Source organism: Phyllostomus hastatus, unplaced genomic scaffold (genome assembly GCF_019186645.2).
Source record: "Phyllostomus hastatus isolate PE091 unplaced genomic scaffold, TTU_PhHast_1.1 phas_contig_86, whole genome shotgun sequence".
Lineage (NCBI taxonomy): Eukaryota > Metazoa > Chordata > Mammalia > Chiroptera > Phyllostomidae > Phyllostomus > Phyllostomus hastatus.
This window is the reverse complement of record NW_025333977.1, coordinates 15,302,607-15,318,211: the sequence shown is the minus strand read 5'-3', so window position 1 is coordinate 15,318,211 and position 15,605 is coordinate 15,302,607. Positions and strand designations below refer to the sequence as shown.

General features: G+C 43.6%; 2 pseudogenes; both read right to left on the bottom strand.

Annotated features, from left to right (window-relative positions):
* Positions 1-300: 300 nt before the first annotated feature.
* Positions 301-12,295, bottom strand: LOC123826950 (annotated as a pseudogene).
* Positions 12,296-12,300: 5 nt separating this feature from the next.
* On the bottom strand, positions 12,301-13,177 carry LOC123826948 (annotated as a pseudogene).
* Between the last annotated feature and the right edge of the window lie 2,428 nt (positions 13,178-15,605).

Genomic DNA, 15,605 nt, shown 5'->3' with positions numbered 1-15,605 from the left:
ATACTCCAGTAGTGTTTCCATTTTTATGATAAGAATGTATTTATGTAGTATATGAATGTGTGGTTTTAATTTAGAACAAATTCATGTACACAATAAGTAAAGGAAAAGCAACCCAGATAGAGAAAATAGTCTGATTGATATAAAATATCTAAGTGTGTAGAAAATAATTCTAAAATAATTATATGTAATTGTATATACTTTTTTACCACCTTGCAGAGAATGAGGATGCTATCGTTTGATGGAATGCTCCAACTTGTGGCCCCTGGGATTTCTTTTCTTGTCAGCATTTTCATCCAAGATTCAACACTGTCTCTCCTGCTCTGGTGTCTGCATAGCACCTCTTCCCCTCACACCAACCCCATCACTGCCGCACTGCTCCTCGTCCCCCATGGAGACTCCGGCTGTGGCACCGACACACCAGGTGTGGAACAAATGGGGGTCCATCCTGACCCCTGGCATCAGTCCTCCAGGGCCAACAGAAAGTACTTTTTGAACTAAAACCAACCATCTTAACACTTCACCACCTTCATAGTCTTCCTCTTCCCTACCCCTAAAATGATGTCGGATTTTTAAAAATCATGTCAGATTTTACTAGGAATATTTAACATTTTGCCAGCATTCCAGACTCCAGTTATTATTCATACATTCCACAGTAAAGCTACGTCAGCTTTGTTAAATATGTTAATTATTCATGAGCACTGTCTTCCATGGCCTTGTCCAAATTCAGACTCTAATGCGCCTAATGCAGCCTTGCTGATCTGCCAAGCTCCTTTCCTCCTCTAGGAGCTCCCACCCCCACACCACATCAAATTGATCTACCATGTCCTAAGACATCTTCTGGAAACAGAGACTTGATCATGTGACTCTTCTGATCACAAACCTTTGATGATTTCCTGTTGCAGAAGAACAGACCCCAGCTGGCTCTCAAGTAGACCTACATCCACATCACACCTTCGTGGGCTTCATTCCTCACTCCTTACCTCCAGGCTGTCATTTGAGGCATTCCCAATATACTGAGTGTCCAGCGAGCACAGAAGTGTTCCTACATCCTTGTTATCGCAATCTTGCCATCTTCCATATTTTAGGAACTTTCTGTATTCTTATCATGATCTGTCCTGTGTTAAAATGATATATACATAAGTGTATTGGCCTCTTCCATAAGACTGAAATGTAGGGGCCAGAATTGGTGTTTCATTCATCTTCCCAATCCCATTTTTCTTGGATAATTTACCTGTGTAGTGCGTAGAATAAAGGGAACATCCCCAATTATACCTGACCCTTCCTGTGGCAAGAGTTGATTGGAGCAGGAATGGATACTTGCCTTAGGTAGGCCAACAAGATTTTCTTCTTCTGATTTTGGAAATTGAACACAAACACACACTCTAATGTAAATACATAAAACCTAATTGGAAGATCATGTAGACTTAGGATCTGAAGTGATCATTTGGGGTTATCCCTGATGAGTCACATACAAGCAAGTAAAAGAAGAAACAGGAGGGTTATGCAAAGCAGAATAAAGCAGAAGTATGGCAGAGTCAGAATGCCATGCAGGCAGAGAAAAAGGAAACAAGACAAAACAGAAGAGGATCTGTGCGTCAAGGGAAGAGAAAGAAGCTATCTGGCCCCTTTTCCATTCCACTGATGACGCAGACACTGGCCTGCAGTGTCCGCAGCATCATGGATGAGGCATGAAACATTCACACGGACTACCGAGTCCTGTGGAGGAGAAGGGACAGCCCAGCTACCCTCTCAAGGGGAGGGTGCCTTGGAGCGGCCTGACCTCTCACTCAAAGGAGAGTGCCCCGATCGTTCCTTCACAGGGTTTTTACTGGGTTTCAATTTGCACAAAATACAGGTAAAGTTCATCAATCACTGTCAGCCAGTAAAGATCAAACAATAGATAATGTTCAAAGAACTAAAAAGGGCTCCCCCTGAGTTGGAGTCTTATCACCTAAAAAACTACAGAACTTGAGGAGCTAAATTCATTTCCTGCCCAGGTCTTCATAATCTAATTAAGAGCATCTTCAGCAAGCAGGTTTCACAGGATTTTACATAGTCCTTTTTCAGGTCTGATCATCCCAGGAAGTCCGCAGTCCCCAGTGTGGATTGCACCACCCCTTGTTATTGTCACAGGCTTGAGTCAGGCAGAGGAGACAAAGGCAGCCGGGAGATCTGGATGTCTCACAGGCAGAATGAGGTCTCAGGCTTTGTCAAAGCTGAGGGGCGAGGGGCGGTCACCCCCTTTTTCCACAGCCCCCAAGTCCTTCCCTGAGGCCTCCACGTGATCATGCCTGTCTTAGGTGGTTCCCCCCTTGGGAAATCTTACCAGTCATTGGCTAACTGATCAAGCATTGGGGGCCAGGCAAGGAGCAGAAGCAGAGCTCCTGCAGGGAAATAAGCTTGTCTCCTTAGTGGCATCTGGTCCGGAGGTCTCTCACTCATCTTTAGCCAGGGGGGGTTACAGCTTCCTGAGACCAGGCAGGGCGGTTCCCAACACACTGAGGCCTGGCTGCAGTCCTAGCATAGATTTTATGAGACTTCTCTGCAGCCTTACCCTTCACATTAGCAAACTTGAGTTAGAACTGTCTTTCTTCACAACTAAGAGATCCCTTTTAATGCAAACTGGCATTGTGCTTTGCTCATTAAACATTTTTTAAGTTGAAGTATTAGACAACATTACATTGAATAGAATTTCCTCAGGTTGAATTGGGACCAGGCAGCCCCAGGTATACAAGACACGGGCACACCAATGTCTCAGGTATGATGGCTGCTGTTGTTCCCTCTGAGCTGCTCCTCCTGCATGGAGGGGGAGGGCAGAACTCTCTCCACAGTTCCAAACCATATCATAAATTTTACATTAAAAAATCAAGAGTCATTTCTCCGGAACAATATACATTTTTTTACCTATGCTATTAAAAATGAACGATTCAATATTTTATTCCAGATTTTCAGTACTCTTGAGGTTAATTTGACATTGACTGATAGAATGAGCACTATTACTGGAAGCCACATGTAAAATATTTATAAGCACAATCCTATGGACTGAATTAGTCACAGGAGATTTGATTAAGATGTATAGAATTCTATCTTTGCTGACCTTAATAAGTGGCCCAGAGTACAGCTCCCATTATAATTTGACCCTGCATACTGAATCAGAATTCAGCTACAGGAAAATTTGACCATCCTTTAGATATTTTCCTTTTGAAACTTCTTCCTGAATGGGAATGAAGTCAGTGCTAAAATAAGAAATTTAGCTTCCATACAACATAAAGACAATGCTACCAGAAGCAAATTTTAAGAACAGATTTTCCATGTTGTTGTACCTTGTAACTATTCCCATTTTGGAGATATGCAGTTAAATATGTGACCAGAAATGCAACACAATGCCCATGAAATAATGTTGCTTTTACCACAATGGAAATATTTAGAGAATAACTCGATTGCTTCATCAAGTAAAAGGAAAGACAGTATTTTATATGTTCCCATTCTTTTCTCACTCAATTTTATTTTTTATATGCACATTTATGTAACTAGTTATGCAGAGCCAAGTGAAATTCAGGATCTAGGTCATTCGAGCCAAAGAAATGGAAAATGTTAACTGTTTTCTGCACTTGCTTGGTATCACCTCTGGCAAGGAAAAGGAGTCAGCCCAGCAACGTGAGGCCAGCGCAGTGAAGGAGATGCTGTTGAGTGCAAAATTAAGAAAGGCTTCTCAAACACACACAAAAAGATACACTACTCACACAGAAACATACATACACATACCACACACATTGAAACCCACACACATACATACTTCTCCTTATAAAATCATCTATTGAAAGCAATTAGGATAAATTGCACATGCTTTAAAAGAAAAAAAAGAAATAATAATACTGCAGCATTCTTTGGTCTCTTTAAATCCTTTCTGTGAGCTTTTTAGTTTGCAAGGTTGTAGTAGAGACCTGGTCAGTGTGCACAACCAAAGCAGGGCAGATACCCAGTCCACTGACTTACAGGGTACCGGGTCCAAGTTCCCCCCAGGGAGATGTGCGGTGGGAATGCACTCTGCCCACATTCACCAGCTAACCTTCCCCTGCGCTTTGACCTGCCTTTGTGGCAGTGGTCAGGTCAACAACTTCTGCATTGCTGAGGCATGTGACACTTCACTGTTAGAAGTTATTAGGCACTTGGGACCAACATTTCAACTGGATTCATTATAAACCAAGATAAAGTTCAGGGAAAGAGTCAGTATAGCATAAGAAATAATTAAAATTATTCTGTATTTTGTATGTACATTTCAACATAGATGTATTTTTTGCTTTTTCCTTTTCTTTAAGGAACATGATACAGCATCAAAAGATTAATTAAGTAAATCCTGTATTACAAAATGGGATATTTTAAAATGGGTATTATAAAACGGGATAATATACTCATTTAAATTATATGTATAGAGATAAAGAAAAGTTCTTTGATATAATATTAAACAAGAAAGAAATAAAACCCTACATATATAATTTCAACCATGTAAATCTACTCAGAAAAATACTGGAAGGTGAGTTATAAAAAAATTTATATAAGAATCATATTTTCCTATATTTTCAATCTTTGCAAACTTTTCACGAACACTCATTCTTCATTAATAGTGAAGTAAGCTTAACAGTGTGGTCACAAATCTACTCATTATATAATCATATGTTCAGTAAAAAATGTGGCCTTTAAAAACTTCTCCATAACTTAGCTGATATTTTTAATAAGCCCCCAATGCAATGAATAAGAAGAAAAAAGTAAATTTCATTCCAGTCTGGTCAACATAGTCCAATCCACTTAATTAAACTATTTGTCTTATGTAACTCACTCTCTGTCTGAATGACCCAAGTAAAAGCTGTTTTTCAGAGCTTCACTCCTTTCCCCAGATTGTCTCTGAGGCCCGCCTCTGGTGTGGGTCCACCAGAGAGGTGTGTCATTGCCAGGTGCAGACAAGGTCCTGGGGAATACATGATGTTCTCCATGCTCTGAGGTGGAGGGGCTGGTCTCTACTTCTTCCTGGCTGACCCCCAGGGAGACACCATGGAGCGTCCTGCAGCTGCTGGTGCTGTGATCCATCTATTCTCCTAGGTTCAGTGAGAGCACTGGTCTCCCTGAAAGACTCAGCAATCATTGGCATGGTCCAGCCCACCTGAAGCTGGCCCTACCTCCAGATTTTTCCGTTACCATTTGTAAAACGCTAACTTCTCTTTATTGTCTAACCCAGGTTAGGTTTGGGGACATTGAAACATAAAAATGAGTACGTGGTTTTAATTGCTATGATTTGTTCAACTTAGCATTGGCTGTGGCAAGTCAGCATGTTTAAAAATGTTCTGCAAACTATTATAAAAGAACAAAAAAAGAAGTGATTATGCAGGAAACAAAAAAGGCATGAAATAATGAGATCTTGCTTCCAAAGATTTTTTTTTCTTCCCTCCTGCTAGGACCAAAAGAGATGGATAGCAGATCCTCATGGAGAACCAAATACTGGCCTTGGTCTGGTGTTGGCTATTCAACTCCTCCAGTGACAACTCCGTTTCAAAGGCAGTGCCTCAGTGACATGGAGGGTGTAGAACAGCACATTCCAGAGCCTGAGTCCCATACGAGGGGTGGTAGTCAGGGAGCAGGTAGCTCTGATACCTGAGGAGCAGACAATTTTCTCCATCAGTCACAGTGGCTGCCCCAGTGGGGTGGGGATGTGACAGGCAGGACAGGCAGGCCCATTCTGGTGATGATGCTCACCGTTAATACGATGGCATCAGCGTCGGGAGAGTCCCAACAACCTGGGCACAGGTACAGGTATGTACACTAATTGTGTGCCTGCAGGTGTCCTATCAAAGGGAGGGCTGCCAAAAGGATTCACAGACCACGTGCAAAGTTTCAAATCAGCAGGATGGCCTGCTTGTTGGCATGGTGGCAAAGCTAGAGCACTGGCTGCCAGTTCCTCTGATGGCAGCACGTGACCGGCCATCCTGGTAGGACCAGCACCTTTCCTGGGGGTGCTTCTGGGTGACTTTAGAGCACAGGTAGGCAGAGCTGTTTGCAGGCATTAGTTTTCTGCCTGTGCTGGCTGGTCTCCGCCAACCTTCTTCAAGAACAGAAAGTGCATGGGAAGGTGCAGGTGAGCAAGACTCCACATTGCAGCTGATGACTACGAAGAGTCTTCAACAATGGGCAGGAGCTCCCCAGGCGAACAGGGAAGAAAAAAAAAAGAGAACATTATGAAAAGGAGATGTAAAACGATGGCTGATTTGAGGCATGGTGACACTGTGCACACATGGAGAAGTGCAAGGATGAAACCAAGGAAAGCAGGCTGGGTCCTCTTGGTGAAGGTCCTTGCCTGACAGGCATCAGATTTTTCATTTTGTGCTATGGATGATGAGGTATTATCAGAGGATTCTAAATAGAGACATGACATTGTGAGATTTCCATGTTCTGAAGACTGCTTCAAGGCAAAATGGAGAAGAGAGAGACCAAAAAGGGTAGGAAATAATCTAAAAAGGAAAGAGCGAGGTGTGAACCAAGGCAGCCTGGCGCAATAAGGGAAGTCAGGATTATTAGGAAGGGTGTGAGCTAGAACTGGTGACAGAAAAGCTGTGGGAATAAAGAAGAGGGAGGAGTCTAGGCCGAGTCCCAAATGTCTCTATTTGCAACTGAAGAATAGTAAGCAAGAAGGTAAGAGAAGGAGTGTGTTTGGGGAGTAGGTAGAACAGGAAGCTATCTTCACTTAGGGTTTAGGAGAAATCTAGGTGAACATGTCTAGTGGCTAGTAGAATGGTCAGGTGTAGAGAAAAGAATGATGCTTGAGTGACAGATTTTAAAGTTATGAACGTATAGAAAGCAATTCAAGTCATAGGAGAGATGACTTTGCTTGGAGAGATGCAGAGTCTGTGCCTTGAACCTCGAATTTCCTGAAGTGACACAAGGAAATCAGGACTTTTATTGTGAATACATGGCTAGCACTTTCTTTTAAAAAACTCACAGATTTCCCTAGGCAAAATAAGGCTTCCCCTGTGTATTAGTTTGCAAGGACTGTCATAAAAATATACCACAGACTGCATGGCTTCGACAACAGAAATTATTTTATCACAATTCTAGAGACTAGAAGCCCAACACCAAGGTGTTGGCAGGTTTGATTTCTTCTGAGGCCTCTGTCCTTGGCTTACAGATGGCTGTCTTCTCTGTGTCTTCACTGGGTCTTCCCTCTGTGACTGTCTCAGTCCTACTTTCCTCTTCTGATAGGGTGGATTAGGGCCCACACTAGCAAACCATTTTAACTTATCTATTGAAAGTCCCTTTCTCTAAATACAGTCACATACTGAGGTGCTGGGGTTAGGACTTCAACATGTGAATTTGGGGTGGGCGGGGTCACCATTGAGCCCATAACACCATGGCTGGGCTAACTCTGCATCTCTGCCTGCTCTTCCCTGAACACACTTACTACGTTGTGCTATACGCCTTTCACTACATGCCCTTCCCCTAATGAGACTCAGAGCTCCTTCTGAGTGGCAGCGATGTGTCACTCACTTCTGGGTCCCCAGATGCTGGACCGTTACTGCTGGTTTCCAGAAGCTATTTGAAAGCTTGAATGCATTCTAAATTCACGGTAAAACACCTCATTGACAAAACAAGTTTTTCCTAAACCAGAAACAGATGGCCCAAGGACACATTCCAGCCCACAGATGTGCTTTGTTTGGCCACGTTGTTTTTGTTGTATGGAATCAAGAGGTCTCATTTTTAAAACTCTGAAGTTTCCACGTGTTAAAAAAGATACAGCAGGCCCAAAATGAAGTCACTTGTGCTAAACCCATATCACCAGACCAAGACTTAATACCTAACTGATTGCAGTTCCAACCTTTCCTAGATATGCAGTCTTAACCGGTCAGTCCGGAATTTTCCCCTCAGCACCAATGAAGGCATCAGCCACATAACCCCTCTCATCCCCGAAGGGAGATGAGGTGGTGATCCTCCCTCCCTCCCCCCCCCCCCCGCCCCGCACCCAAAAATGCCTTCCCCGTAGCACAGCCCCTTGGGGCACCTATCCACTTACTAGACAAGATGCCATGCAATTCCTGACTTGTTTTTAAAAAGCTAATTAGATCTGCAAGTTAACTTAATTGGATTTTGTTATTTAACAAACATTTCTTGAAAAATGTAGAGATTTGGCAACTCAAGGCTTTGTTCCTGCATAGCAATAATCAGCTTGGGCTTATTAGCAGCTGCCACCTTTATTTCTTTTTCTCATTTTCATTATGAATATTATAATAAATCATCATGTACCTATCACATGACTTCAGCAGTTACTAAAGTTTGGCCAATCTCATTTCACCTATCCCCTTCATTTTGTTTTTTGCTTAAATACTTTAAAGCAAATCCTAGATATTTTGGTATGCTTTTGTAACTGAAAAGGATTTTATATTTTATGTGACCACTATGCCATTATTATATCTTTAAAAATTAACAATTCTGTAATAACATATTATGCACCCTATATTCATATTTTCCCATCTCAAATTTATCTTTTTTATAGTTGGTTTGTTCAAATTAGGATTCAAAATTACTCCTCACATGTGAATGTTATGTCCATTAAAACCCTTTTAAAATATCATTTAACTATTGAAAAAACTTGGTCATGTATCCATTAGAATGCCTCAGACTCAGCATTTGGCTGGTTAGTTCCTCATGACATCATTTAATTTAATTTGTTCTTTGAGCTCTCCTATATCCTATAAACTGGCAGTCTGAGTGAGAGGAGCCCCGTTCAGCATCACTGTCCACAAGGGATGAAAATTTTCTGTCTGTGCCATCCAATAGAAGAGCTAAGAGCCACATGTGAGCACTGAGCCTTTGAAATAACTGAGGAAGCAAATTGTCCGACCCGCTTTGCAGCCATTTACAACTTTCAACTGAGGCTTAGTGGGAAGTAGAGGGAAGTGATGAACTCATCTTTTGGGCCCTGCCTCAAAAGGGAAGGGAGTTAGCCTTCACTTTCCCTTCAGTCTTCAGACTTTCTGCCTGGCGTGGGAATGCAGTGATGAGTCTTTTCCACTGTAAGCTTGCGAGCATGCAGGATTCTTTTCTTTAATTATGTTTTATTGATTATACTATTACGGTTGTCCCAATTTTTCCCCCTTTGTTTCCCTCTATCTAGCACCCTCAGGCAACCCCCACAACTTTGCTCATGTCCATGGGTCACAAGTATAAGTTCTTTGGCTGCTCCATTTCCTATACTGTACTTTACATCCCCGTGGCTATTCCCTAACTACCTATTTGTACTTCTTAATCCCCTCACCTTTCCACCCATTCTCCCAAACTCGCCTTCTGTCTGGCAGCCATCAAAGCACTGCAGTATTCTAGAAACAACAGAGCAATAAGATAGGTTGAACCCGGATCCCTGATACCATACTAACCCAAGACTGTTTATGTTTAAACTATTATGGAAGAGTTAAACTTCCATCTTACTTAAGCCTCTGTTAAATTTCATTTTACTACAAAAGGCAAACTAACTAATCCATGTCCCATTTATACGATGACACAAACCTACAGCAGGAAAGGCTCTTAGTTACCATACGCACTGGAGAACTGTTTCCCTGAATGCCAGTCATCCTTCCCCCTCAGCCCACTGGGTGTATCTTCAATTATCTGACAAGCAAAGTACCAATAGGTGCTTGCAGACATGGCATATGCATGAGCTGAGTCTGGGGTTTTCCCTTACAAAGGCCAACCCTGCCACTGGTGAATACCTAATTTCCAGCAAGGTAGCAAACCCTACCACCAGGATGGTACCACGCCTCTAGGATTCTGACAGCAGCTAGCTACCTTCTGCCAGGCTGATTTTATCTGACCCTTTTCATCATATAGACCATAACAAGAATAGATGCTTACCTCTGCATTTGAATAGGCTTTCCCTACCTATCATTCTTCTGCCAGCACTAATATCTGTGTATTTATTGAATATCCTATACATCATCACTCTTTCTTAATCAATATTGCCTCCAAACAGGAATTTATTTATTGGAAAGAGAATGCAAAGCAGTGGTCTAATGCTCCTGCTTTTCTTATCATGTACTCTGTCCTCAAAAAAACAGAACATTGAAGGAGAAAGGGAATCATTAATACCAAACTAAAGCTGCATGGCCCGTTGTAAAAATAACACGGCCTCTTCTGTATTTTCTCAGTTGGGCATATGGCCACCGGAATTAGATTTACATTTCCAGCCTCTCCTGTAGCTATCTATGGCTCCAAACTAAGGTTTAGAGGATAGAAGTAGAAAAAAGAGGTGGATTCCACTTCTAGGTTGTGCCTCTAGAGGGACAGTAGCTTTCACTTTCCCATCTTTAAACTTTAGACTCTGCTCAGCATGTGAGTGTAGTGCCAGAAGACTGAATAATTGCCCTTTCCCCTGTGGTTTTTAAGAATTAGCATAACTTAAACAAAAGATCTTTCACCTCTTTCCTCTTCCTTTTTCCATGTTGTTGTTTATAGCAGTAGTCTTCAAAACTTTTGCCAGTAAATCCTCCAAAGAATTTTTGAAAAAACTCTATTACACAATTTTAAGTTACCTAGAATGTTTCAACATAAGCTTAAGTGGTTATAATTTGAGGTATATTATAAATGTTGACAATGAAACACCAGTCCTTTAAATAAATTAAGTAGAAACTCAATTTAACAATTTGACAGTTACCAGCATCCATGTAAAAATAGATTAACAAGCTTTTATTTAATAGTCAAAAGTTTCACATCATTCTTTTCTCTTTGAAATCATATTTGCATTTTACTTCCTTTATGAAATTTTACCCTAATGTATTATATGTTTATGCCTGGCATACTCTTCCTTACCTCTGTTGTGGAGTGGAAGTCCAGTTTCCCCTTGACGGTCAGGATCAATCCCCCAGCCAGCGCAGTCACTCCCAGTAAGAACAAAACACTGCCCCTTCCATGATGGAAGCCCTCCACTGGGATGAACCTGCTATCAGGTAACCGGCTGCACACACTGGGGAAGAGCGTCATATCTAAGACTCACTGCTGGTCTCTGCTGCTAACACAGTGGACACTCAGCAGTGGCCACAGCCCAGCTAGCCTTTGAGAGTGGAAGTCCATGTGGTTGAACCCATGCAAGAATCTTCCACTCCTGCCACCATGGCCACTTTGTTCGTGAACCCATTGGGTGATGACAGGGGAAGGGTGGCTGGGAAAGGGGCTGACTGGTACCCACAGGAAGGATCATCTTATCTACTAGATTATTAAAATCCTCCTCTACTGAGGTCCCCCTTTGGTGAGCATTCCCATGGCATTCAAGTGTCTTCATGTTCTCTGCCTATTCAGTGTAGTCTATCTATATACCTGTTTCCCAAATCCCCTTGTCACCAATTTTCCAATGGTGTTCCTTCCAAGTTGCTGACCACTGAGCAAAGCCATTGGCCACAGCCCATGAGGGAGTATACAATCACATGTCTAGCAGTTCCTTTTTCCAAGCAAAGTGAACAACTTAGTATAATACTCGAAGCTACCCTCCACCTCCAGGGATGTCCCAGAAATGGGTGTAGTGCTTCTGCTGTCCACTTTCAAGCGGTGCCTGTTTCCGGGCAGAACCATTAGGAAACCAGACTTGAACCTACTCTTCTTCTGCCAAACGACTGATTGTAAGGAGCTTCCCATAGGGCCATAGGTGCAGGCTGGGAGAGAGAAGGTGGTGTAGCAGAAGCAGTATTGGGGCCGCTTCTTCACGGAACTTACTTGTGCCTTCGGGGCACACTGGGGTCCAATCCCACCTATGCCGCTTCCATCTGATGAGGCGGTGCTGCTGTGCACACCCAGCTTTAGGGCTCAGTGGGTCAGACGACACCCCATTCACGGTGGGCAGCTCAGATCCCAGGCTAACTTGGGAGTTCATGGTCAAGCATTCAGTCTCCACCAAGGCCCAGAGCAGGCCAAGAACCATTTCTCAAAAGGAGAGTAGTTATCACAGAGGAAGGAAGGGCTCCTCTCCACAATCCTAAGGGCCTGCTCTGTGGTTCTCCTCTAGGGGCCCGCCAAAGTCTCCAAACAGCATCCCTGTCTGCCACCGACACTTCAGACACCATTGCATGTGCTGGGTCATATGGCCTGAGCAGCAAGGCAGCTTGCACAGCAGCCTGGAGCTGTTGCAGAGCCTTCTCTTTCCTGGGCCCCCCTCAAAACTAGCAGCTTTTCATGTCAGTAGGTACATGGACCAGAGTAATTCACCTAAGTGAGGAATGTGTTGCCTCTGAAATCCAAAGAGATCCACTCAGCATTGTGTCTCTTTCTTGGTTTCGGGTTGGAGCACTTTCCTTTTCTAAAATTTTGTTCGGACCCCATATATTGTAGGAACCAGTGTGACAGCCACTCATACATTAAGGAATTAACATCCTTCCCAAGGCATCAGCATCTGTTCATGCAGGAGGTTGGGGCGGGGTGGGGGTCGGGGGAATATTATTGGTGGTTTAGAGAGAAATGGAGTCAGCCAGCATGACTGATAGGAAGTGTGTGTTGGGGGGGGGGGGGGGGGGGGGGGTGGCAGTGAGCCTTGAAGTTTCAGACCTGCTTTCCTAGTCCCAGAACTGACCTTGGCACGGGGGTGGGGTGGGGATGTAGGGGGACAGAAGAGTTCCTGAAGCAGCGGATTTGACTTGATGTTTTTTGGTTTATTCCCAGGAGACTTGGAGGGGTTCTCACTATCCTGTGCTGAAATTTACTTTTATTTTCGTTCTCCTGAGCATTCTGTTCTATACTATTAACTACTTTAGGTTTTGGGGAAAGTAGATCAGATTTTCTCGTCTGGATTTCCACATCCAGTGTAAACCACAACACAGGTTTCTCTTTTAAAATCAAATGAAGCAACGGTAGTGAGGTAAACGCAGCCATCTTCCCACCAAATGGCAAAACATTTATCACCAACTTCCCACCGCTTGGAGGGAGCTGGGCATTTCCTCTTCTTAGTGGGTTTTCTTTTAGGAGGGCCTTTTGGTGTATTTGAAGCTTCAGAAATGTCACCGTTTCTTAGAGCATGCGTAAATGAAGCCACAGCTTTATCGTGAGTTTTATCAATGCTGTATCCTCCCAAACATCAGAATTGTCACTCTGGCCTGTGCTTGCCGGAATAGCACCGCGTCCTCCTGCTCTGGAAACCGCCACCACTTCCTCCCCGCATTGCCTGGCAAGAGTACTGCGGGGTGCACAGCTCTGGCTGCGTGCCTCTGACAATCTATACCTCATTTTTAGGAGCCTGCTGGGACTTGAGTCTAATTATAGGTCTAGAAGCAGAGAGAGGTAGTGGGAATAGGCCCCAGGGGAGTCAGTGGTGTCTGGTATGGCAACTGCCTCAGGGAAGGCCAATACACTTTCCTAACAAGACAGGCTACGCCCTTCAGATGCGCGTGGAGAGGCTGCTACTACCACTGGAGATAGGAGAGGTACTTCTGCTGGGGGTGGGGAGTCTTCTTCCACTGGCAAAGACTCATCAGAATTTAGGGGCTCAATGTCTCCAGCTTCACTGGGGTCGTCCCACATGTTCCTATCAGAGTTTACAAGATCCCACTGTTTCCCAATCAATACCCTACTTTAATAATAGACACCCTGCAGAGGCTGCCAGTTTAACTGTGCTGTAATTCAGCTAATCACAGGATGAGATTCAGCAGTTGATTTTCAGCAACCTCAGCCTTGCAGCTACATGAGATTAGGTCCTTCAGGGCACATAGAAGTAAATTTTCAGGTCACTTAGGGGAGGCTTGAGCTGGGACGTTGAATCCCTGCCCTCGCACTTTTCCTTCTCTACTTTGTCCAGCAACACTAGGAGCAGCCAGCCAACCTCGTGGTAGTTTTTAGACGATCTCTCAGTGCTCTTCTAGTGCTCCAATCATTAGCATCTTTTAATCTAGTTAGATTGGAGAGCCATTTCCAGAAACCTCAAAACCAATTCAGAAAATTGATCCTTAACATTCTGGTATCAATGAAAAGCCACCTGTGGTATCAAAGTCTGCATTAATCTGGGCTCTCCAGTGAAATAGAGCCAATGGGTACACCACAGCCTAGTCCAGTTGACACATACAATTCACCGTCACATCTACCGATGCACAGCAGATCATCCCCAAAGTTAGCAGCTTAAAACAGCAGACACTTACTGTATCCATGCTGTGGGCCAGGAAGCAGGGGCAGCTTAGTCTCCTAGGAAGCTGCAAACTCAGGGTGTTGGCCACAGTTACGATTATCTCAGGGCTTGAATGGAGCTGGATGTATTTCCAGCTCTGTCTTGTGGCTTGTTTCCAAATCTCAGGTCCTAAGTGGCTGTTGACCCGAGACCAATGAGTTTTCCACGTGGCTTCTCCATAGGGCTATTCACAACATGCAGCTTGTATCCTGCTCCCCACCCCCCCACGTCCCCACCCCTGCTCCCCAGCAGGGCTCAGAGAGAAAGAGAACAAGACAAAACCTGGTCTTTTATAACCTACTCTTGAAAGTAACATGCCATCACTTTTACCCTAACGGTCAGACACAAGTCATGAAGTCTAGCCCACACTCTTTTAAATACATGTGAAAATCCCACTCTCGAATCGCTCGTGGGGGGAAAGACTTGGAAAGACGTCACAGAGCAGGCCAGGGGTGGTGTCTCCTGGAAGGTCACTGAAATTTTGACATGGTTGGGGGCGAAGGGGGGTGCCAGGGGGAGAGTAGATGCAGGGGAAGGAATGGTGATAAGAAGGACTTTCACAGTTTGATTTTACCTGTGTCGTTTGAATTGTTTTAACAGAATGAATTAAAGTATTACATGTGAAACTGAAATGAAATATGAATGCAAAAAATCCTCACTGGAGACAATAAAACATATCCATTTGTTGTAGCAGAAAAAAAATGTTTAAAGGAACAAAAATGGCAGGATAACTGAAATGTTCTTCTTTTATGAGAAGGTCCCCCAGAATATCTGTAGCTTGTATCAGGGGCTACAGTGAAGCAGTGGCCTTTTAGTTTAGAATTGATTCTTCTAAGTTTAATGGAGCTCGAATTGTAGCTTTCAATTTTTTTTTTTAATTGGATACAGCCGGAAGTATCTGCTCAGGCCGTTAGTGGGAACTAGGAAGGCAAAAGGCAGGAGTTCAATGGAGCGCCTTCTTCATAAGCTAATTTTTGAGAAAAAAGAAAAATTGTTGTCATACCCTTGAGATGGGACATAATTTTTCACTGAGAGGCTGGGAGGCTCTGGGAAATTGAAATGTGCTAATAGTGATAAAATCATACACAACTTTTTGGATAGTTAGTATGTGCCAGGCTCTGTACTAAGAGTCTTACATACATTGTCTCATTTAATCCTGACACACCTAAGCAAAAGGCAATATAATTGCCCCATTTTTCAGACTAGGCGAGGTAAGATAAATGGCTCAGGGTCACACGGCATGAAGTGGTCAAGCCCTGACTCAAACAGAGGGCTGACCCAAGGTCCTCGCCCTTGCCCTCGCCCATGAGAAATGAAGCCTGCCAGCAGAAGGCCAATATCTGACCTCAAGAACAGGAGCGGACTGCTTGGCAGGAAGGACTGAAAGGGATGATGAAGTTAAACTATATCTATTTCCACTTGTTCCTCTCCA